The sequence below is a fragment of the Agelaius tricolor genome, unplaced genomic scaffold (assembly GCF_023055355.1).
Source record: "Agelaius tricolor isolate 1412-34295 unplaced genomic scaffold, bAgeTri1.0.p SCAF_5, whole genome shotgun sequence".
Lineage (NCBI taxonomy): Eukaryota > Metazoa > Chordata > Aves > Passeriformes > Icteridae > Agelaius > Agelaius tricolor.
The window spans coordinates 45496401-45521123 of record NW_027269265.1 but is presented as its reverse complement, the minus strand read 5'-3'; the positions used below and the strand labels follow the sequence as shown (position 1 = coordinate 45521123).

General features: G+C 41.3%; 1 protein-coding gene across 2 annotated transcripts in view; it reads right to left on the bottom strand.

The window, feature by feature from the left end:
* TSPAN4 (tetraspanin 4) overlaps positions 1-24723 on the bottom strand; it is a 420581-nt gene that overhangs the window by 269909 nt on the left and 125949 nt on the right. For both annotated transcript variants that reach the window (XM_071427692.1, XM_071427693.1), the window contains exon 3: positions 1487-1568. The gene's annotated coding sequence lies outside the window, so the exon portion shown is untranslated. The remainder of the gene's footprint in view (positions 1-1486; positions 1569-24723) is intronic.

Here is a 24723-nt window from a genome sequence, read left to right as displayed (position 1 = left end):
CCCACACAACCAAAACAAAGAAACAAACAACCCCCAAACACCATAAAACCAAAGCAATCCAAGACCTAGAGACGTAGGAGCAGGAGGAAAATTACTGAAAATCAAGCAATGCAAAAATTCCTAAGAGACACCACCCTTTTCAGGGTGTGAGATTAACCAAGTCAAAAGTTGATATCAATTAATATCAGTGAACTTCAATTCCACTTCACACTATGGACTTTGATCAAATCTCAATTTACCTGTGCTGCAGAAGTCCACATGCTTACATGGACTTAAATAAACACCTGCAATTCCCAGTGAAAAGAGACACCGTGTCATGGTGATTGTTCCTCTGAGTGTTGTCAGTAGCTTGCAAACACTGAGTTCTTGCTATTTGCTATCACCTGTACTTTCTTGTAAACTGAAAGCCAGAAATTACTTTTCTTTCTGGGTTTCTGACAAAATCTGACTTTCCTCAGGTTGGGACTGGTCACTCTGTCACCTGTAACTGTTTGAAGGAATCCAAAATAGGAAGTATTCAAATAAAATAAAGGGAAAAGACTGAGCCTCTATTGAAAAGCTTCACCACTTCAGATATATCCACTTGGAAGTTATTACAGTGTTTTATTTCCAGCTTTAGTCTTCCAGAAGATTCAGAAATATTTTTCCCTACAGGGCTTTCAAAGGGACTGAACATAAACACCAATGCATCATCATCTTCCTTTCTGCCTACTTCAGGAGCTGCACTCTGTGAGATTATCCCAAATATATCTCAGCCTCTCAGCCATTTGTTGCTGGGTGATCAACTATATAGGTACAGCAACTCTGTCAGGTGCTGCAGCACCTCTTTTTTTAATCTGTTTATCTGTCCCTTTCCTTCCCACAGTGCGTTCTTCTATACCTTCACTGTTTTTATAACATGATTTCAAGGACTGGACCTGGTTTTTTTTTCCTATTCAAAATACAAATGCTGTGCAAAAAAATTCAAATTTGGGGGAAAGAATGAAGATTGGCAGATTTCATGCATGACTGTTTTATTTTATTTATTATTTCAAATTTTTTTTCTTGAACAGCGAATTCTCATAATATATCAGTATTTGTCATAAATCAAACAAGAAAAAAAGTGATCTGAATATGAAGGAATACAGTTGTGATCAGTATTCAGGTAAACAACAGCCACATCATATGAAGTTAGTTTGCCAGTAAGAAAAAACAGAGGATCCTGGGCTAATAATTCAATTCCCACTTCAGTCCCCTAACACAAAGGGCTCACTACAATGCCTTTCCAGGGCACCACACCCCAGGGGAAAGAAGGAAACACAACCCACATTAGCAGTAAGCAGCATCTCCTGGTACCAGTCTGATCCATTATATCAACTGTACTACTTTCTGCAGATTGTCATTTCTGCTCTCTACAAAGCCATCCACTGAGGCCTGCAGTTGAAATGTAATTATCTACTCAGAAAGTTATTTCAAATCAATAAATAGATCACAACTGCTCACGTACCTGATGGAGGAACAGGAGCTCAGAGCACTTGATGTGATCCCAGTTGACAAGGTGGCCTCTCTGCAGCCAGCACACTGGGGACCTGCAAAACAAGGCCTGTGTGTCAGAAGTTGCACATCTTTTACAAAATACAAGGGAAAAAACTCTTTCTTGCCATGGCTTTGAGAGGGACAGTAAAGGACGGTGCACGAAACCACAGCTTGGCTCCTGAAGTTGCCAGAATGACAACACCCACCAATGGCAGCAGGAGCAGAGCAAGGGGAGACATCACATTCTAAAGCTGGTGGGATGATGTTCTTCATTCTCAGTGGGACTTAAACTCCTTTCTCTCATGGGCACTTCTGAACATCACACACAGCATGTTTCCACTTAGTCCCATACTCAAGCACTTCATTAGAACAGGACAGCATTATCAGCTTCTTTGCATAATCTGAATCCTATTAAACACTGGATCAGATATGAGCACTTCATCCTGTTAAACACTGGATCAGATATGAGCACTTCATGGACTTGGGACTCAAAAAACATGTACATAAATTCTACACATCCAGAATATATAATGTATAAATCCAATACTGGGGGGATGGGGGAGGTGGGGAAGTTGATTGAAAGACAAAGTACAAGAAACTGAAAAGAAAAATTTAAAATCAGCTTTCTAAAAATCAAAATATTTTCATAAAACACAGAGCATTAGAATCTCTGTCTTGCTTACTATTTTGGTTTTTAAGGAAGTTATACTTCTGGGTTTTTTTGTATAACCACAGAAACTACTTTTTCATTTATAGCTTTAAAAGAAAGCAGAGCTCTCCCCAAAATCTCATGCATACAGAAATTGAAAAGATTTTTATTAAACTTACTAAACTAAAAAAAAAAAAAAAAAAAATCAAAAGAACCCCATTAGTAGAACAGCAAAAGGCATCATTAGTGGGACTATACAGTACAAAAGAATGAAGTAACTGTACATAGCACTGGATGAGACAAGGCAGATGAAAAATTAAACCTCCATCTCAGATCAGGTCATTGCCCACATGATGCCCTGTATTAAAACTGAACTTCACAGAATCTCAGGCTGGTTGAGGTTGGAAGGAAGCCCCAGAGGACATCTGATCCAACTGTCTGGTTCAAGCAGGGGCACTCAGAGCAGGTTGTCCAGAATTGTATCAGACAGCTTTTAAAGATCTCCAACAACAAGGCTGCACAACCTCTCTGGGCAGCCTGTGCCAGCACTCAACACCCTCACAGCAAGAGTATTTTCCTGATGTTCACACAGAACTTCCTCTGTTTCAGTCTGTGCTTCTGTTCCTGTCACTGGGCACCAATGAAAAGAGCCTCACTCCCATCTTCCTTGTACCCTCCCTTGAGCTATTTATACATATTGATAAGATTCCCCAAGTCTTCTCCTCTAAAAGCTGAACAGTCCCAGCTCTCTCAACTCAGCCCTTCTCCATTACTCATCTCTGTGGCACTTCACTTCCATCATGATGACACTCACATACAAATGCACACTGCTTCCCCATGCACACAAAGTCTCATCAAAGCCAACAGGACACTTGGCAAGTGCAGATGTTAGATGCCCTTCCAATGCAAACTGCCTGGGAATCAACACCCCAATAACTTGAGATTTCAGTAAAAAGGTGACAGGGTGACACTTCCCTTCCTTCAGGAGCCCAGAGAACTTGAGAAGAAATGCTTTACCAAGTGCTGTGGCTCTATTCATGCTTCTCACCCCCCACCACCCCAATTAAGGACTGGCTGAAAGGTTTTGAAGGGAAGGCTTTTAAGCAAAGAATGTTATAAGTAGAATAACAAGTGTTTTTATGCCAGTGCAATGACTTCCACAGTTATTAAGGCAGAATTCGTAGACTTGGAGAAACAAAAACCACCAGGAATGGACAATTAAGAGTACAGATTAATCCTCAAAGACAAGATGCCTAAACACCTAATAAAGGAAATTTCATTTCCTTTCGGGAAGGGAAACAAAATCTTGTGAAACAGAAAAGAAAGACTTACAAACACTCTGGAAAGGAGATAGGATCAAATGAAATGCAATTGAAAAAAATGCAAAAAACCCCATAAATTGGCACATTTAGTGACTACAAGAAAATTGACTGGGATTACATGAGGTGTAAAGGAACAAAACATGCCAAAACTAACCTCACAGATGTTGCAAAATCAGGGGAAAAAAATCAAGAAGGAAGACACAACTTTGAGAGAAAGATATGAGGGACATGGCACAGATACTGAAGGAAAAAAAAAAAATCACCAAAGTGACAGCCATCAAAAGGCATGGGATGCCATGAAGTGCAGGGACAAGGACCAAAGCTTGCCCAATTGATCCCCATTGAAATCACAAGATTTTGTTTCCCTTCCTGAAAGGAAATAGCCTGACTGAAACCAGTGAGATCAGAGAGAGATCTAACTCTTTCAAAAGGCCTGCAAGGCGTTTGATGCTTCTTTTACCAGCAGGTTTTCCCTGCCTTTGGTTGAAACTTATCCAAAAAGGTGAACTTCAAACACCTTTTTCAAGTGACGAGGATGACACTGGAGGATGCCCTTTATTCAACCAGACAGACTCCACAGGAAGAAACACAGATGTTCAGCACTCCTATCTTCCACTTCACGACTTAAAAAAAAACCCTGCATGGTCTAATTACAGAATAAATAAAACAGATTAATTAGATTAGACAGTCAGAAGAAATAAGACCATTCCTTCCCATTTCAGCACAGACTCAGTACAGGAGATGTACCAAGAAGGAAAAAAAAAAATCTATTGCACAAATTAAACAATTCAAGTACAGCACTAGTAGATCTTTCAGGAAATAAGCAATTCTAGTTGGGAAAGGAGACTATGAACTACTGATTGCATCAATGTGTCCCTACCCACTTCTGAACACTTCTGCTGCCTAGAACAGCATTCCTATGTCAGGCACAGAGCCTGAAGCGCCATGCAAGGTACAAAATCTGCTCTCCCTCATAATGTCTTTTATCCAAATCACATCCATACCACAGGAACAGATTATTCACAACTGGGAAAATGCATCCAAAGTCTATTTCCCAGCAGCTTTTAAAAGAGGACTTCATAGAAGTGAGGCAAGAATGGAAACCATCTTGGAAGAGTGCTATGTAGTAAAAAGGACCTCTTTGGGACAAACGTGTCTTTATTTTGTTTCCAGCTTATTATAAAGAAGAAAATCCCATTATTGTTCCAGTTTCAAATACCAAAAGCCACAAAACCAACAAAAATTTGAGTAAACTTATAGGTGAATTGTTTATACAATGTTTCTGCTTTGTTTCCAAGCCAGAAATGTGCTTGTATGTATTCTGTATACTTGATCTAGCTTGATTTATAGCATTAGATAGAGAATTTGCTTGACCTAATGAACTCTCCTAGAGATCACCACAACCTCAACCCTTGCTGTAAATCCTTCCTCATTTTAGCACAGTGTTCTACATATAAAAATACAACTGATCAGACACATAGCCCAGAAATCAATTCTGAACTATTGCCTGAAGCCAAGGAGAAGCTCTTTTGCCCACCTAATGAAACATATCTATGGGCAACAATGCTAAAATTTAAAACTTAATTATAAAATTACAATAAATAAAATTAATAGCATAGAAACCATTATTAAAATCTAAAATAGATTTCTTCCCTTTTCATTAATCTTTTTGGTTTATGAACTAAATTTTTTCATGTCTGCCAGAAAACTAGATAACAAGGAATGTCAGCATCCATTTTGTTGAACATGTCTAAAGCTATACTGACCCCATCAAAACACTGACCACAAAGTTCTTCTTTTAAGTTTTACATTTAACTCTCAAAGGATAAAAACTCGAGGTCTCTTTGTTGTCATAATCCAGCAGCTCTGCTAGCCCAAGACTGCGGCTGTTGATTTTTCACTGAGGTTGGTTCACATTATTGCACAGAACAAGCTCAAGGCCAGCGCAACTTCAGGCTAACTTGACATCAATCACACTGTGACTCCTCAAACTCTTGCTACAGAAGCTCCCTTCAACAAAAAATTAAGCTTCTGAGCTTGTGATTATGTATTCAGCCTAACTAGTCCCAGTTAAAGCAAAAGGGGTGTAACGTCAAAAAAATGTTCCTGTCCCCTTATTTGTTTGGTGCTCATTTAAATTCTGCCTGTCCTGGAAGGAAGAAAGTGCTGTAGATGTTTTGAAAGATTAAATGAGAGTTTATTCAATAGCACTGCAGTCAATACTTTCTTTAATCAAATAAAATAATATCCTAGGAACATATATAGTGGATTTTTTGTATGAAAGTCTCAATAGCATTCTTAAAAATGCATACCCAGTGCTAACACTGAAACATATCCAATCATCTTAGAATCATAAATAATTACTTTGAAAGCTTCATGCAAAGGCAAATTCCTTGCTCTTCTGCAGCCATTCCAACTGATACAAAGAGCTCAGTTTTCAGGGGGAAGAAAAAAAATATCACAAACACAAACCAGATATCTGAAGGGCAGTGGCTGTATGGCCAATGTTAAACAGATTAGAATAAATAAATTATATTTTCATCATGTCCTAAATGAGACAAACAGGGCAGACTGTCCCGGGAGGGAAGACATCTCTAGCTCAAGACCTCCATGCCTTGGTACACAAGGTTCAGCCTTGGCTGAAATTTGGGATTAAGAGCACGTCTGACTCAGCTGCCAAGGACAGTCAGGCATCTGAAAGGAGTGGGGAACCCTCTAAATGCAGATTAGAAAATACATGAATGCCAGCCATGTGAGCCACAGTCTTTGCCCTTCCAGCTGGAGAGCTCTAGTGAGCATAATCTTTGTAGGTGGGTCCCACCTGTGAGTGTGTTTTTAAGCAAGGAGGATCACATCACACACACAGACCCATCGGACACATCAGCCATTCATTACCTCCTCATCTCCCCTGATGTTTGACACTCCTTACCAAAGGAAGCCTTGTCAGAAAACAATTTTTTCAAAAACAGTGGCACACTGAAGACTCTGTTTTTCACCAGGACTCAAATTCAGTACATTTTCCAGTCCTTTGTGAAACATTTCTTTTCAGCGTTATTAATTGCATTGTTTTCATTTCAAGGGAGAAATGATTGACAAAATGCTTTACCACCAATAAAGAATCACTAATTCTGACACTTATGTGGAAAAAGTGACTATCAAAAGAGTCATTTTGGTGTAAGAATTTGACAGCTCATTGACAACAGCCCTCCCCACCCTTGCCGTGTCCGTGGAAGAGCCCTGATGGTGCTGTCTGCTGCCTTAAGACAGCATCATCTATAATGCCTACTACCAAAAGGCAATTTAAAGCCTGGGGTATCAAAAGTCAATTGAATCTGGAATTTTTCAATGCATGGCCTCCTGTAGCTGATTTTTGCCTTCTCTATATATTCTCATCTCACTATTTACAGGGATCCTCAGGGATCACATTGCTCTGCATCTCCTGAAGCAACAGAGCAGAAAGAGAAAAGGACTGAATTGTCTTTCTTTCTTTCCCTTGACAGAAATAACTCTGCTCCTGACAGGCTGCATGGTAGCAGAATGCTGCAGTCAACTATTTGATAAGAGAAGGCAGGAATGATGAGCTTCACAGCCTCCCAAATCCAACACAGACATCTAAATATGTTACCCCTTGCACTGCATATTAGCTTGGCACAGAAATTTTTTGTGTCAATGCTGTATACAGATTGTTCACAAGTAAATAAGATTAGAGGCCAAGGCTGGGAAAGCTCATTCCCCAAATAATAAATTCCAGCAGCTCAAACAGAGATCAGTATCATGGAGAATAGGACAGTACTGATTAAAGAGAAGTCACCCAGCTTCACCCTGGAGCAACTCATGTAGCTGAGGTATTCCAGAGAATAAATCCCTATTTGATCTTCTCATATTTTCTCATCAGATATAATTTAGCAACAAGTATGCCTAAACTGTCCAGAAGCCAGCACAGTCCTGAGGAAAATAAAACCTTACATCAAGCTTCTGAAGGTTGCAGGACCAGATACAGAAATGAGACTGCAAGGAAGTGAGGATATTACTCCTGTCCTCAGAGACCCAGCAGACTTCAGAAAAATGACAAAGGCCTTTTGCAATGCATTTCAACTCCTGCACGTGAAATCAGAAAGATTATAAAATGTCAAGGCAATTCAATCTTTTGCTTTTGCTTACAAAGAACAAGCCATTTATCTAAAGCACACTTAAGGGGCTTTGATCTTATCTGATTCTTAGGAGACATTTAAAATAACAGGAGAAGGAAGGTAAATTCTGTACTCCAGCATATGACTGCAGAGAGCAGGGACAGTTATGCAGGTGAGAATAAGGAGGAAATCAGTGTAGGATCACACCTGCCCTCCTCCCTAGCTTCCACTGACAACTGAACTATTGTGGTTCATCCCTAACAGCAGCAGTAGCAAGGACAAAATTACCAGGAATTCACTGATTGTCAGTCCCGCAATATCCAGCATTGCTGCTGGCAGCAGTTTTCAGGGAATTCCTCATACACAAGGCACTGAAATGGAAGAGTTCTGATGCTTTCTCCTTGTGCCTGGGGACACCCCTGGCTGGGCTCTGCTCAGCAAGATTGGTGATCAAGACTTCATCCTGTCCCAGCTATGCCTGCTTCAGTTGGGCTTTCTTTGCTCTGGGACAAGACAGAAGCATTTAAAACACAGAAAATTTTAACCCAGGGCTGAAAGCACATTTTTCAATGCTCTTCCACTACCACTTCCACTGGCATTTTCAGTGTTAAAAAATAAAGTAAAATAAAAAAAAGGGGGGGGAAAAGAATCCCTGCCAAGAACAACCAAAGCCCTGGTAAGTGAGAAGATACTCATCTCAGGAATAACACATTTATTTGCTATGGAGCTGTAATAAAGCTCAAACCCCTGGGCCTTGCCTTGTTCACAAAATCTTGTGCCTGGCCCTCTGCCTCCCTGACCCATCTCCAAGCACAACCTTAGAGAAGTATAAAAAGCTTTCAGCACAAGTCTAACATGCAGCCATCCATACTGCAAGATGATCCCTTCAGCTGAGCTGTTCAGTAGCAATAATTTCCAATGCTTTCCTCTTTGCCACAAAGTAAATAATTGAAAATTCTTTAACAAACCCACAGCAGTTAAATTGCTCACTTACCTTTCTCTATAATCTAATTTGCATTAATTACATTCAGCTTAATGGAAGCAATTATTTAATCAGTACAAACTGGTGGTCATGTACATACTCCTGTTGAAATATTTTGGGTTGGACACAGACCAATGACCTGCTGAATTGCACAGCACCTGACCACAAAGTTATGAAAAGTTCAACAGAAAACTCTCTAGACAGTACACAGCTTTTGTTTTCAAAAAGCTGTGATACCAGAGGAATGAAACTCAGAGGGTTGACATATCCAGCTTTGAAACACTCACCCTTCCATTAAATGAGTTTAACTGGTGCAGAAATCTGTAAATTATTTCCTACTATTCCCAATATTAATAGGTGACTGCTGCTGATATGTACATTGTAGGGGACAGGCTGAGAACCCCACTGCACTGAGAGCTGAGTACTCATGCTCATACAGCATTTTAACAAGTAGATGGCATCCACAAAAGACAGGAGGAAGAAGGCTGGCTGGCCTATGTGTCTTTCTTGAATATAAGATAGTTCAGGTACTTGCCTAAGGACACTTCACTGAAGTTAATGAATTTTGTAAGGGAATTATTTTAAATAATGCCTTTAAATATACTTTTCTCCCACCTTGTAAAGACCACTGTGCCTGGAAAGTTTATGGAGACAGACACAGTTTAAAAACACCCTCTTGAAAAACACCCTCTACCTCATGTGCAGAACAGAGACAGCAATGAATAACTGGGACTTTATTCTGGAATTCTGGCTGGAATTCAGAGTGCCACCAAAGAGAATGGCCACTCTTAGAGATCACATAGGATTGGTCCAAAAAAAATGCACTTCAAATGTGAAGGTTCCCATGGAAAGGCCGAGATATTTACCAAAATCCTCAGCTGACCTCCAGAGAATTTATAACCAGATCACAAGACACAGCCTTAACCTTTTTACAAGCTGAAGAAATCCACATGTGATGCTGATGCTCCCACCACCCTCCCACAGGGATGGATCACAGCACACAACGTGCAGAGCTGCTACAGGCCTCCCGAGGCACTTGACAAATCTATGGCAAATACACCTAGACCTCATTTTGTTGAGGGCTGCAAGTCAGCTGAGGATGAAATGAGAAGGGACTGACAAAGTTTAAAAGACCAATTCATGGGTCTTGCTCTGCAAAGCAGCTGCTCACACTTCACTGGTAATTTCTCATTAGCACTGAGTGTTTGCTCTCTGGGAGCACTCAGTCATTTTGTACCACACATGAAAGTCCCAGCCCAATACCAAAGGGCTGCCTCACCTTCTTTTTCTCCTCCTCCCCTTAATTAAAAATTATTTCCAGGAATTAGCAGCCCTCGCCTATTTGTTTTAAACGTAACTTCTTTACATTCCCACTAAAATTATAGAAATATATGAAGCTTAAGTGCCGTTCTGCACAGAGGGTGCTGAAAAATTAAAAACTTTTTCTTCATTGGAATGAGTCCAAAATATTGTCATGCCAACTGTGGTTCTAAAGATACAGGCAAGATAAATTGAACAACATAATCTACACTTTAACAAACTAGAGATATATCTGACTCCCAGATAACTAACTAACAAATTGACAATCAGAGAAATTAAGGCCAGAATATGGAAATTTCTTCTCTCACTTCCTACCACCTTTACCTGCACATCTTCTAATGATCCCAGCTTTTCATTTTACAGGATATTAAAAAAAAGGAAAAGCAGACAACTCAAAATTTATGAGGAGCCAAGCAACCCTACTGAGTGCCACCTTTCTTGTTTCATTCGTCATGCCACTGGCTAAAATTAGTTTTGCAGTCTCCTTCACTTAACAGCCCTATGCATCTTGCATTTATTTGTCTCCCTGTCTAGAAGCTTTTAATACCATTTACCAACATTCATTTCTTCTCAGCTGCCTTCCTCCCTCCAGGGTTCTCAGTACAGCCTTATGGGAACTCAGGAAAATACATTTTTTACCGTTTATGTTCCCAGCTCCTCAGGGCAAGGCACTGCACTTGCCCTCCTTAGGCAGAAGAGGACCAGGTGGGACACTTTCCACTACAGGCTAAAAAGGCTGCTATTTAAACCTGGATGCTTACAGAAGTGACTTGCTGGTACCACCAGAGGCTCAGGAGCAAAAAATGAAAGGGTAGTCAAAGCCAAGTTTTTTTTCCTGTACACAGGAATCAGGCCAGAAGGGTTGGGGTTTAAAATATAATGACAGTATAAAAATGCAAAAGTGCTTTTTCTTGGCAGGTATTTGTTTCTCATTCCCTGGGTTTTCTGTATATGTTCTACAGCATTTAAATCTAGCTGTTGAAGCCTCAAAAGCACAAAGGTACCTAATACAATATTCCAACCAAGTTCCTCTAAGAAATGCCTCAAAGCCATTTGACTGAAGGAAGAAGCAGAAACATTTACCATCAGGTGGTCTTCTCAGCTACAGAAATTTGCATCACAAGCGTCAGCACTCTAGTGCTATTTGCAAAAGCTAAGTTTGCCAGGGCTGAAAATAATATTCAGTAGCAATAAAAACTACTGACTGTGGCTTGTAGTGAAGGAAAACTTTCTAGATAACTATTTCAAACTATGGTTGAGCTACCAATTCATGTGTGGGACCAGTCAAGACTCTGCTGGTTAACAGCCAAGAGGCTCCAAGGAGGCCCATCTTTTACAGAGTTTGAACCTTCTTTCAAAGCAGAGGAAAAAAAAAAGAAAAAGACTGTAGCAAAACTGAATTGAAAAGTAAGCTGCCAAAGCAAGAGAAAAACTGGAACTCAAGAGGGTGATGTGATTTTCTGACATAACCAGGACTTGTGACTCTCTCCTAGGTGGAATATACAGAAGGTCAGACAAAGATGTGGACAGACAAAGCAGCATATGGAAGACTAAGGAGAGCAATACACAAAACTTTTTCTGAGCCACTTGCTAACCCAGAGGCTAACTTAGACTGGGGTTCTCTTCCTTATGATAAGAGAGAGTGAGGAAAGATATGGCATGTCCTGGATAATATTTATTCACAATATAATACTTAGAAAATCTTGTTTCCTCAAAAAAAAAAAAAAAAGAAACCGAACAGCAAGACAAAGTTGTTCAAATTCTATTTCAGCTTCAACACTCTTGTCAACCTGTCCTGCATACAAACCTTTCTTGTCAGCTCTTTCTGGACCCCTGCTACTAGTCCTGACTGCTCACAGGCCTGCCTGCCAGTACTAGCGATGCTTCTTGCATTTTTCTTCTCTCTGACACTCTTTCAAATACTCATTCCAGCAACAGATATCAAAATGATAAGGGCAGCAGAACAGAACAACAGTTTACTCTTATCAAATAAAGGGAACAAGGTAGCCTTGGAGAAGTAGATAGGGCCAACAAAACAGAAGTCATGCAAAACAGAAGCAGGATGCCAGCTCAGCTCTGCAAGGCTGGTACAGTAAAGTTATGCAAAACAATCACACTGCAGCCACTCAAAAGTGGGGGTCGAGGGCCAGCCCCCTACAAAGCACATTCACCATCAAAGACAGACCCCAAAGAACCATATAAAGACTTCTGATAAGGGGTGTGACTATGTAAAATAAAGTCATCCCTACACAGCAAGTAAGCGGGGAGAGCTAATGAATGTGTAATCAGTGTGTACAATAAAAGCCCTGCTTGCCCGACGCCCGGCGCACTGGAGCCTCCGAGTGCCCCGCGCTGCCCTGAGGAATGCCTGCTTTCTAATACCCAAAACTGTGTTAGAAAGTCTCTGTCTGGCCGATTTCGGTATCATTTTTGGCAACTCCCAATGGGAAACTCTGCCTGATCTCCCGTGGATCCGAGGGATCTCTGGATCTTCACACCAGCACCGGGACTTTCCGGGAGAAGACCACAGATCCTCGGACCAGTCTGGGACACAGGTAAGATCCTATTTGATAACAAGGCATTCTTTCACAGATCCTGCCCATATAAGACGTGTGGTGTGGCTCTTCCAGGGCATTGGGTGGGTTATTTGGTATTCCAGAATTTGCTATTTTACTTGGTTTTATCAATCCATAATTGCTTTGTATTTGCATTTGTATCTGCATTGTAGTATTTTAGGTTTACTATTCAGAGATGGGCAGTGGACAATCTAAAAGGGGCATTGTGAAAAAATCCCCACTTGGTTGCCTTTTGCAACATTGGAAAAAGATTGGAGGCCCCCCTGGGGGACCAGCGACCAGGGAGAATTTGATTAAGTGTTGCAATCAGCGGTGGCCATTGTACCAACTAGACTCTGGAGAAAAGTGGCCACAAAATGGAACCTTGAATTATAATACACTGTTAAAGTTAATGTTGTTTTTAAGACAGGAACAGAAATGGGATGAAGTTATGTATGCTGATATGTTTTTCACTTTACGGAATCATCCTGAATGGCAGAAAGATTGTGGCTTGAATCCAGCCCCCTCAGACCCTTTTGCACTGGCTCTTGAAAGGGAGAATCAAGGAAAATGGTTAAAACGTTGTTGTTCTATGTGCAGCACAGGACAAACTTGTTCTAAACATCTCCCCAGTATGAGGGATGATTTAAATGTTATGGTCAGTCCTAACTGTAGGTTAGATGGGGGAACAGAAAACCAGGCTGCTGAGACTGATATTATGAGAGAAGTGGCACATAAAGAGGTGGATTTATCAGGTCTAAAAGAGAAGATGGAGAAGACAGGGAGGATGTATCGAGGAGCAGAGGAGACAGAAGAGATAGAGAGGAGGGTGTATCAAGGAACAGAGGGTTTTAGTCTGACTGCAGAGACAGCTAAAGCTAAACACAGAGATGTGAGAGCAGCTGCCTTCCATCAGGCAGCTGGTATGGATGGTCCAATTACAGTAGAAGTTCCATTGTCAATAACAGACCTTAATAATTGGAAGTTGATGGCTGGCACCTATCAAGATGACCCAGACAAAATGGCAAAAGCATTTGAAATGATGATAAAACTTCAGGATCCAGACTGGAAGGATATAGATGCTATATTAGAAATGCTGTTTGACAGTACAGAAAGAGAGATGGTTCTTAAAGCCAGTAGGAGGTTTGTGGAAGAGCAGATTTTGACAGGTAACTTGTCAGGTACACTGGACAATAATTTTCCCACTGAGGATCCCAAGTGGGACCCTAATGCGCCCATGTTTAGAGAGAGATTAAATAGATATCAACAATGGATACTATATGGAATTAGAAATGCCATACCAAAGGCTACCAATATGTCAAAATTATTTGAAATTAAGCAGGATGGTAAGGAATCACCTAGTGAATTTTTAAATTGCCTGAAAGAAATGGCTCAAAAATATACTAATATTGATCCTGAAACAGAGGAAGGAAAAACTCAATTAGCCCCCATATTTGTGAGGCAATCCTCAGATGATATTAGAAAGAAATTACAACAGGTTCAGGGACAAGACCAGTATGATTTAGAGAAGCTGTTAGATGTTGCTTGGGGAGTTTTTCAGAACAGAGAAAACCAGCAAGAAATAACTAAACAAAAAGTAGTTGGAGTTAATGAAGGAATTTCTAGAGGAATGGTGCCCCCAGGGACAGAAAGGGGACGAGGATGTGGCCAACCTGTGACTGTCACTGGCGATGACTGAGGGGGACTGGAGGATTCTTCCCTGGCAGAACCTCTGATTACAGCTAAGCTGGGGAACAAGGAGGAAAATGAGGAGGTTGGATTTTTAGTAGACACAGGAGCTAGTAACATAGTGCTAAATACAGTAAGAGGAAACTTGAGTAATGATTCTCTAAAAATTGTTGGTGCAACAGGGAATTACAGACTCGGCCATTTTTCAACCCATTCATTTTAAATTAGGAAAATAGTGGATGACTCACCAGTTTTTGCATCCACCCAATTTGCCAAAGCCTCTCCTCAAGAGAGAATTTTTGGAAAAACTAAATGCTGAAATCAAATTTTAAAATGGCAAAATACTGGTTATTATTCCAGAACCTAATTATGTGGAAGCCTCTATTTTTGCATTTCAGCCTCTGAAACTGGACATGATACATCTGCCAGTAACACTTGAGGATGCAGTGATCCTGATAGTCTGGGCTGGAGAGGCACCCAGGTGATCCAAGCCTGTAAGAATTAAATTGAAAGCTAGAGCAGGACCAGTAAAGCAAAAGCAGTACCCTTTGAAAATAGAAAGTCATAAGGGGTTATAACCCCTTGTGGAAAAATTTATAAAATATGGCCTATTGAAGGAATGTGAATCCAAATTTAATACTTCTAGTCTGCCAGTTAAGAATGCAAACTGAAGGAAAGGCTTACCAGCTAGTACAGGACCTTAGAGCCATAAAAAAGATAGAAAATATACACCCAGAAGCAGCAAATCCTTATACCTTACTAGCAACTTTGAGTGAAAAATTAAAATGGTTTAGACTATTAGATTTGAAAAATGCCTTTTTCTGCATCCCTTTGAGTACTGAGAGTCAAGAGCTATTTGCTTTTGAATGGGAAAATCCAAACAGAGAAATAACCCCACCACATTTGGAAATCAATGGGCAAAAGAACTGGAGGAATGGAAAAATCAGAACCCTACTGGAGTCTCATTACAGTGTGCAGATGACATTCTGATAGCCACTGAAACTAAACAGCGATGCTCGTATCAGACTGTGGCCTTGCTGAATTTTCTGGGACTAACTGGATACAGAGGATCCAAAGACAAAGCAGAAATACTCCAGACCACAGTAACCCACTTGGGATTATAAATTCTCCAAGGACAAGGGAGGCTGCGACAGGAATGAAAAGCAGCAATTTACCAACGCCCACTGGCACAAACGGTAAGAGAGTTACGTGCATTGCTTGGGATGGTGGGATGGCGTCTCCTGCAGGTTAGCAATTGTGGGCTGCTAGGAAAGCCTCTATATGAGCTCTTGAAGACAGCTCGGAGGACATTCTAGTCTGCACTCATGATTCATGGGCTGCCTTTTTACAACTCAAGCAAGCCCTTATGCAGGCCCTGCTCTGGGGGGCTCCATGTGCCTGTTTGAACTATTTACCTATGACAGACATTATGTAGCACAGCGAGTGCTGCCGCAGTTCCTTGGGGAGCAAAGGAGAGCTGTGGCCTACTTTACAAAGCAACTAAATGTCAGCCAGGGCTGGTCTAGTTGTCTGAGGGCAGTAGCACAGTAGCAGCTCCAGTTCTTTGATCCAGGAGGTTCAAAAACTTTGGGATTGTCATTTTTGTGTCACATGTGGTACAGTCAGTACTCAAGCAAAAAGGAGGGCACTGGCTCTCTCCCAGCCAGATGCTGAAGGTACCATGTAGTCTTTCTGCAGCAAGACAATGTGACAATCAAAACAACTTCTGTCATTAACCCTGCTGTGTTCTTATCTGCCCAATAGGTAGAAGGAACCCCAGAGTATGACTGTGTTTTGCTTTGTTTGCTTACAAACTACAGAAGAAGTGTATTCCAGCAGACCTCATTTGGGAGACAGACCCTTGGCAAGTCCTGATTGAGAGATGTTTACTGATGGGAGCATCTTCCAAAATGGGAAATGACTATCTGGACATGCAGTGAGTACACACCATGAGGTAATCAAATCAGGGGCACTCCCCGCAATGTGTAATGGCACTCACTCAAGCTTTGGAATTGAGTACAAGAAAATGAGCTAACATTTGGACTGATTCAAAATGCAAAAATTTTGGAGTGTGCATGCACCCAGGGCCATCCGGAAAGAAAGAGGCCTTTTGACATCTCAAGGCACGTGAATCAAAAATGGAAAACAAATCTCAGATTCACTTGAAGTATCCAGGAACCAGCAGAGGTTGCTCTTATGCACTGCAGTGCACACCAAGCAGGTAAGACCAAACTGGAACTGGGGAATCATTTTGCTGATAAGGCTGAAAGAGGCTGCAGAAAAAGGCACATTAGAAAACACATCATTAATGCCCCTGCTTGAGATACCTCTCCCAGTAGAAAAATCAGAGTATAGTGCTAGGGGCTGTTAATTAATTGAAACATAGAAGCAAAATTTGATCCATGAGGCTGGGCAGTTGCTCCAACCAGGCAAATAATAGTCCCAGAACCTATCTTGCATGAAATAGTGGATTGTGAAAATAAAGCCACTCATTAGACTACTGGAAAACTTTTGAAACATTTGCAAACATCTATAACTGGGTTTAAAATGGCTCAGATTGTACAATCAAGAATCCAACAAATGTACAGTTTATAAAAGAAACAACTCTAAAAAAGTAGTGCTAGGAGCCATGGAATCTGGAAATGTTCCAGGTGAATACTGGCAGATTAATGTCACTGAATCACCCAGAAAAGTGGGGGTGTTAACACCTCCTAGTTCTGGGGGATAACTTTTCTGAGAGGCCAGAAGTCTTTCCTTGTTGCACCAACCAGGCTAGGGGAGTGACTAAAATACTGTTGAAGCAAATAATAACTAGATTCAGGGTACCTTTGGGAATGTCATCAGTCAGTAGTTCCCACTTTAATGCAGAAGTGGTACAATAGGTTAGGAAAGCCTTGGAAGGAATAGCTTGGGATCTTCACGCTCCTTATAGGCCCCAAACTAGTGGCAAAGTTTACTGAATTAATTACACAAATTGCAATTGGGTAAAATATGTCAGGAAACCTCCAGGAAAGGAGTCCAAGCCTTACCTGCTGCTGTACTACAAATTAGAATTCAGCTGTGGGACAGCAGGAAAATAAGCCCCTATGAGTTGCTATATGGTCAGCCCTACCATGTACCACACATTCCAGGAGACACACACCTACAAGGAGGGGTCAGCTTGAATAATTACCTCATTTCTCTTCATAAAACTTCATGGGATTTACAGCGAGCAGTGGTGATCTCCAGACTGACGGGATTGGACACACTGGTGCATGAGTTCCAACCAGGAGACTGGGTCTACTTAAAAAGACTGGAGAACTTCTACGCTCTAGTCAAAACAGAGGGGACCTTCCCAGCTCCTACTGACAACTTTAACTGCATTGAAATTGGCAGAGCAAAATCACAGGTACATCATGCCAGAACTAAAAGGGACAAATTCCCTCGGGTAATCAAAAAACCCAAGATGCTTAAGTCTTGTTTTGCTATCAAAGTGGTAAAGTGTCTACGGATATCCAGGAAATTTGCAAACAAACTCAGATTTGACAACACACAGCTCCAGAAGACACCTCCTGGGGATCTGAAGAAATCTGGACCAAACTTATTTCATGGTTACCCAGCTGGACTTGGTTAAAACATCTGTTTCTAACTGTCACAACAATAATTGCTATATGTGTTTTAGGTTGCTTGTTGTAACTTGTTACACTGTAAAATGAAAAACAGATATTAAGAGACTAGTTCCCACAAGGAACTTCATCTCAAGAAAAGGGGGACTTCATAAGAACAGTAGAACAAAACAACATTTTACTCTTATCTTTACTCTTAGAAGTAGATGAGACTGATAAAACAGAAGTCAAGAGGATGCCAAAGAACTATATAAAGACTTCCAATAAGGGGTGTGACTATGTAAAATACAGTAATCTATATATATTAAGTAAGCTGGGATAGCTAATGAATATGTAACGCGTGTACATGATAAAATCTCTGCTTAGCCAACACTCAGGGCATTCAATTAATTAGAGGAAGGATTGTCTGAGTGACAATGCTCTGTTTTCCAACACTCAAAACTGTTAGAAAGTTTCTATCTGGCCAATTTTGGTATCTAAACTCCAACTGGCCTTGCAGAAAAAGCAAGGTGTCTCACAAGGCCAGTTCTGCAGGGTGTTCAGTACACCACCATGATGCCATGCAAAATGCACTCAAACTGCTGTGGTAAAGCGCACTGAGTCTAATTTGAATAGAAAGTGGGGGAAAACTGCCAAGTTTCTAAGTAGGTCTCTAATAATAGGAAAATGTAAAATTTAACCTCAGGAAAGATGCAGATTACAATCGTAGCCCTTAATGTTACAAACAGTGCTAAAATACTGCATATCTGCAAATGCTGTTAAATGTTCTACTGCGTAGAAGTCACTTGAACATTTAACAGCATTTGAAGAGCAACAAGCCCTGCTTTGCTAGAAGAGAATAACATCTTTAACTGAGCTTTTAAAAAGTGACCAAGACTTTACAAGGGTAGATTCCTAGCATTACTTGAAATGAAGACCATTCAAATAATTTCATGTTATACATCATTAAGCTGAAACATTCAAAACCAAGGTAGAGAACAAAGCACAGCAAAGATGAAGTGATCTGCCCAAGGTCACCTGAAAAATTTTCTGAGAGGCAAGAAGAGAAACTAATTTTTAAGAAATCTCTATGACCTGACCAGAAAGACAGCCTTTCCTCTAACATTTTATCTTGAGGTGATTAAGATCATATGCAGGTACAAACATACTTATTTATGTAAAGGCTATGCTTATCCCTGAAAAAAAATGCAAGCAGGTATTTCCTGAGTTACCCAAGCAAACTATGTTCTGTAGCAAAAACTGGGTGTGCACAAATCAGAAGTGAGTCAGTTCAGTGCTAAGGCTGTGCTCTGTTACTAAAACAGAATGCTATCTCAGATGGAATAAATGTCCCCTTCATATTTGTAATGAAGCTAATCAATTTTTGTATTGTAAAATAACCCTGTCCAGAATCTTGATGAACCACATGACATGTCTTCCAAGGACTCTATTGTTAAAGATGCCTTTTTTACTGGAATTTCAATAATTAATCATGTTATGGGGTAGTTTTATTTCTGTGTGGCTTACCCTTTGATGATCTAATTTACATTTATAATGATCTACTCCCTTGTGGATTAATTGCTTGTGTTATTTTGTCTATTAATCAGACATCAACATTTGCATTACAGATGACTGTTTGCATTATTTTCACACTACTAAATCTGGCAGCATGGTACTAATGATAAATACTTTCCTCAGTTCTAGATGTGAGATAGCGTCTCAGTCCTTTCAAACAGCAGTGTTATTAGGCTCTTACCACTCTTCTGAAGCAGCCTGGTCATTCTGTGGTATCAGCCACATGCATTTACTATGTCTAAGAATTCTTTTTCCACTGGCAAACCATAAATGCACTAATATTTTGTTCACCCATTGCTCCTGAGCAAAGGGCAGAGGGTTATGAATCTGAGGCCATCAGAGACTTTCTTTTCCTAGATCCCTGTGTACCTTTAAAAGAGTTTCACACCTTTCAGCTCCTCACTGCAACTCCTTCCTGGGTGTTCCCCACAGTGTTGCCTGAAGAGCTGCTTTTTGTCAAAACCACACACTCACACTTAGGAAAAATAAATTATCAGTACTAGTATAAAACAACACCAATCATTGACCTGAGCTAGGCAACCTGATTGTGCCTGGAGGAGATAGGAGATGTACTCAGACACACTGCTGTGTCCACAGGCCAGGGAGGCAGCAACCTTTGCCAGGTGGCTGGGCACAGTCACCTCCTTCCCAGCTCAGCTAGACCCAAAGGAGCACACCTGGACCCTGCAGGGTGCACCTCTGCTCCCAGATGGTGGCACTGCATTCAGCCCTGGTGCCTTGCTCATGGTTCTCTCCCCAGAAGTGATTTAGGCACACAGGCCAACAGGGAGAGGAGGAAGAGCCTGGCTACCCCACTGCCCAAACTTAGCTGCTGTATGCTCTCTTATCTGTAAGGAATTGGGAGCAATAGCATCTGCAGCAATGCTCTCCCTGGGCTGCTACTCTGACACAGAAGTTTGGGCATGGTAGGGTTGTTCTTTGCACAGGAACACACAGAACTTCACAAGTCCAAAACACTCTCACATGCAAGGACCTTCAAGGCCAAGCTACATCAGGTCATTAAGACACATGTTGTTTCCATACAGAAGCATCCCTGGCCCATCTGGGTCAACAGCTTCAGTAACAGACTTGCTATCCTCCCAAGTAAAGTTTTGCTAAGCTCTGCCAGTTCCCAATTTTACAGCAGCAAAGAACAACTCAGACACGCAAAATAGTTAAATAGGTAAAATGCCAGGGTCAGAGCATAAACAAATGGTGCATCACAAGCAAACATGGTGGTAGCCATACTTCATACAGCACAAGATAAAATTCCCAGCAGATCTGTCACACACATCTACACTCCCTCTTCTCCTTTAACTAGCATTACAACTGCTGCCTTGAAATCTATCACAGAAGAAGTAGTCCTGTGCTTGCCACAGATGTTTCCAAGCCATATCTTTCCTTCTGGTACGGTGAACATTTCCTTCACGTGACTCCAGTCAGACAGGGGGAAAAAAAAAAAAAATTCCATTCTACCTCATGTGACACTCCACACTGCACAGTCTGCACAAGCAGGACGGTCAGCTGTGGATTTCAAGAAAAAGTGACTCTTGAGGAGGTGCCTGGTACCTGCACAGCAACATTGACAGGCTACGTTACAAGGAAAGACAAATTGAAGGAGATCTATTACATCTTAAAGTGATTAAGTCCTTTCTAACGTGTTATTCAGCTCCTTCCCTAGGGCCAAAACACAATCTATTCCATTCCCAAATAGCATTGTTTTTTTCTGCAGACATAAGGAGGGCTGCTTATAATGTAAAGTACTTTTTAGGGAAGTCAATGTCTCAAGGTGGTCCTCAGTAAGAATAGCTTCAAATCTCAACTTGCTCAGCATAAGGCATCCGCTGCAAGACATGAAGTATTAAAGTACTGGCTGATAGAGGCTCAACTAGGCAATAACTGGGAACTTCACTTCAATAACCCATTTATGGAATGCTCCCATTTTCCACCCCATGAATATAGTCCCTCCCTTGACTTCACGGTGTGGTTAGTAAAGCTGAATAGATCTACTCATTTTGGAAACAAATAATACCTTTGTATCTGCTGGCAGATGTTGTGCAGAAAGCTGCTCATTTCACAGCATAAAGCTTTTCATAGATACTTCATTCCTCGTAGCATATTGTTGGAATTATGTTATTCCTATATTGTATCAGTTCTTCCCCATCTCTTCATACCCTTTAAATTACACCTTTGCTCTTTCATCATATTCCTGGGGTCATTAAGTACCTGAACTGTAAATATTCCTGTTCTCTGCCACAAGAGAACAGAGAGGAAATTGTGCAAGGTGGGTCAGAGTGGACTCCTCTAGCAAGAAAAAAAAGCCTGGACTTAGTGTGCAGCTCCAAAACTTGTGCTACTGAGCTGCCATAATGACATATTACCTCCCATTAATCTGCAATTAAACACTGACAGAGACTGTCAATCTAATACCCTATCCATTCAGCAGAACTAAATGTACCATTTCTGTCCCCAACACCATTCCTATGACTAAAACTCTTCAAAATAAAGTTAAATGTGAGATTTAATGGAGCAAGGAAGAGTCCAAATTCTGATTAAGAAGCAGCAAGATTACCATGTTTATAGCCTCACCACATCTGTGACTGTAAAGGCTGAGAAAACAGAATGGCTCTGCAGGAATATATGCAAGCACAGAAATCATTTGCTAACACTGACAGCAAACTCATTTTTTGTCACAAATCCCCCAGTACAACCACCTCTTTGCTATTTGTATGTGCTCACTGCCTCTGAGAGACACTGTCCTTCTCAGTGCTATCCTGTCTGAAGTGCTCCTTGCTATTACACCTTTCCATTACACCTGCCCCCAGGGCACACCACATTCCTTCATGGTTCACCTTCCTCAGCTTGGCACAACATACCACGGTCAACACTCTATTACCCATGCACAGCTGAGAGACAGCAGTGCTTGAACATCACTGCAGGCTGGAGATGAGACACAAGCTAGAGAACTGCCCAGTCCAGGGGGTGGAACCCAGGCTGAGAGTCCCTGTCCTCCCGGGTTGGAACTGCAGGAAGACATTCCCCTTGCATGCTGCAGTGCCACTGGAGTTCTTGTCCAGTGGTTGCTGCCATCACTCTGCTGGTGGGAGCATTTGTGCAAGTGCTGCTGGCTTTGCTTTGGGTAGAATCCATCAGGACAGATCAACCCAAAAGCTGCAAATTGTTTACAAGAAATGGATAGATTCAGCTTCCCACAGACTGCCCTGCTGTCAGATCTCTGTGGGATCATCACTGGCTCTGAAAAGCACTGACGGGTAGTGACATCCTAGCTGACACAGCTGGAGCCAAAAGGGGACATCTGCTAAGAGCTGGAGGCCTGATTCCAGGAAAACATGCCTGCTCAGGGGGAAAAGGAGGTTCCCAAGTGCTGTTCTGAGTAGAAACTTTATCAACACAACTGCTGTCTTAAATGACACCATGAGGCTGTGAGCTCTCCTGGACTGTGGGGCTGCTCCAGGGCAGAACTCAGACACATCATCCAAACTAGTTCTCCATATACCCTGCAGCCAGTGCAGACACACTTCATCTGAGCATGACTTATCCACCCTAAAATAGGCACACGGAATAGCTGGACTGAAGCACTTTCTGGCCTAGATGCTTTAATTTTAGACAGCTAGAGACAGATGAGATGAATGCCACTTGGATGAACTGAGCCCTGCTGTGATGGGGTTCGGCACTCAGGGCTGCAGCAGAATGTGTACATCCACTGAGTGACTTTAGGTTTCCTTCCCAAACACATTATAAGACTCTGCTCAATTTCAGTGCTATTCAACAACTTGTACAGCTCTTTATATTTTGCAAGCAGGAAAGAATTTTAAAAATCCAAACAAAGTAAAGAATCAGAAACACACAAATTATCTCAACGTTCTTCATAAGGTGTCAACCCCACAGCATTACAAAGCACAGCAGCCATTCCAGAAGAGCATGGAAACACCTAAATGCTGAGTTTGAAACTGCTCCTGGCCTTCCTGCTCTCACACAGCTGGTACCTCTGGACTCCCACCCACACCCAGGTGAGAACTCAGTAGAAGCTGTTTCTTGTGACAGGACCGTTACTTTGCCAATGGCACAAATGCTGCTACAGGCAAAATTAACCCCAGTAAATGAAATTGCTGACTACACTTGGTTATCTGAACAGCTATGCTCTTCCACTCTTTTAACAAGATATAAATCTTAGTTTCTGCTGGGTTAGGTTTGGTTTTTCTTTTAACTACAATGTTAACAAAACAAATATATTCAAAGTGTTTAAGGCTTGCAAAAGCACCTGCAATACTTAGCAAGCAAATTTTCACACACTTGGGGTGCTTGCAACTATCTGGTCACTTCAAGTGCCATGGTCAGAGTTCAGCACCACCAAATTCCTGACAACTAAGGAACAACCAGATATGCAATGCTGCCAGGCACAGGCACCTAAGCCATTGGGCATCCAAACTGAGAAGCCATTCATGAGTCTGAGTCAGGGAACTGATGTCTGGGGAATGAATGCAGTATAGCAAATAATCAGTACTTTTTCATGAGCAAAACAGAGAAACATCCAGAAAATAAAGACCCCGTCTACAATGGCCCCAATGTATAGCTTACATACAAAATCAAAAGTCACCCAATTCCTAGCACAATCCATACTGTAAAAGTTAGCAACAAGGACACAGTCAGCTAAATAAACATCTTCAGAATTTGCACACTGCATTATTTAAGTGCATATTTAAGTGCAAAATCAATATAGTTCACCAGGAAAAAAATATGCCCATTTGGATATGGATCATGTACATGGCTACATTCTCCTGCCTGCAGGGCCACAGCATGGTAGGAAGTATAGAGAACATGATTCATATGATGATGTAACAGCATTGCCAGCTTCCATAAAAAATTCACTGATCACAGCATTTAGCACTTGCAGGACATTGTAAGAGTCCTTGATGTGAAGTGAGCAGCTCTTCCAGCTCTATTATTTTTAGGTCTGCTAATTTAATTAGAGTTCTATGTAGGACCCTGAAGCAAAATACTCCCTAATTATCTGACTTGAAGATATTTTTTTTCTCCACAAGGGACTCATGAAGGTATTTTCCTCCATCTTATGACTGACCTGTGCCCACCACGTTTAAGCTCTGTCACTTCTCGTTCTTCAACTTCTGTAATGTTCTCAGTTTTCCTCCAGCATTATTTTTATTCTGCATCCAAAGGGCCATACAGGAGCAAAAGTGGAAAGGCTGAGAGGAAAAACTCATAAGGAAGGTGGGTGGTGATTACTTTAGCTGTGAAAGAGGAACAATGGAGGAGTCACTGTCTCAGCACACAGGAAACTCTATGGAGGTGAACACATTTTTACATGCCCTCACAGCCACACTGTGGATCTCCCACTCTCCCATTCCTGCCAAAAAAGCATA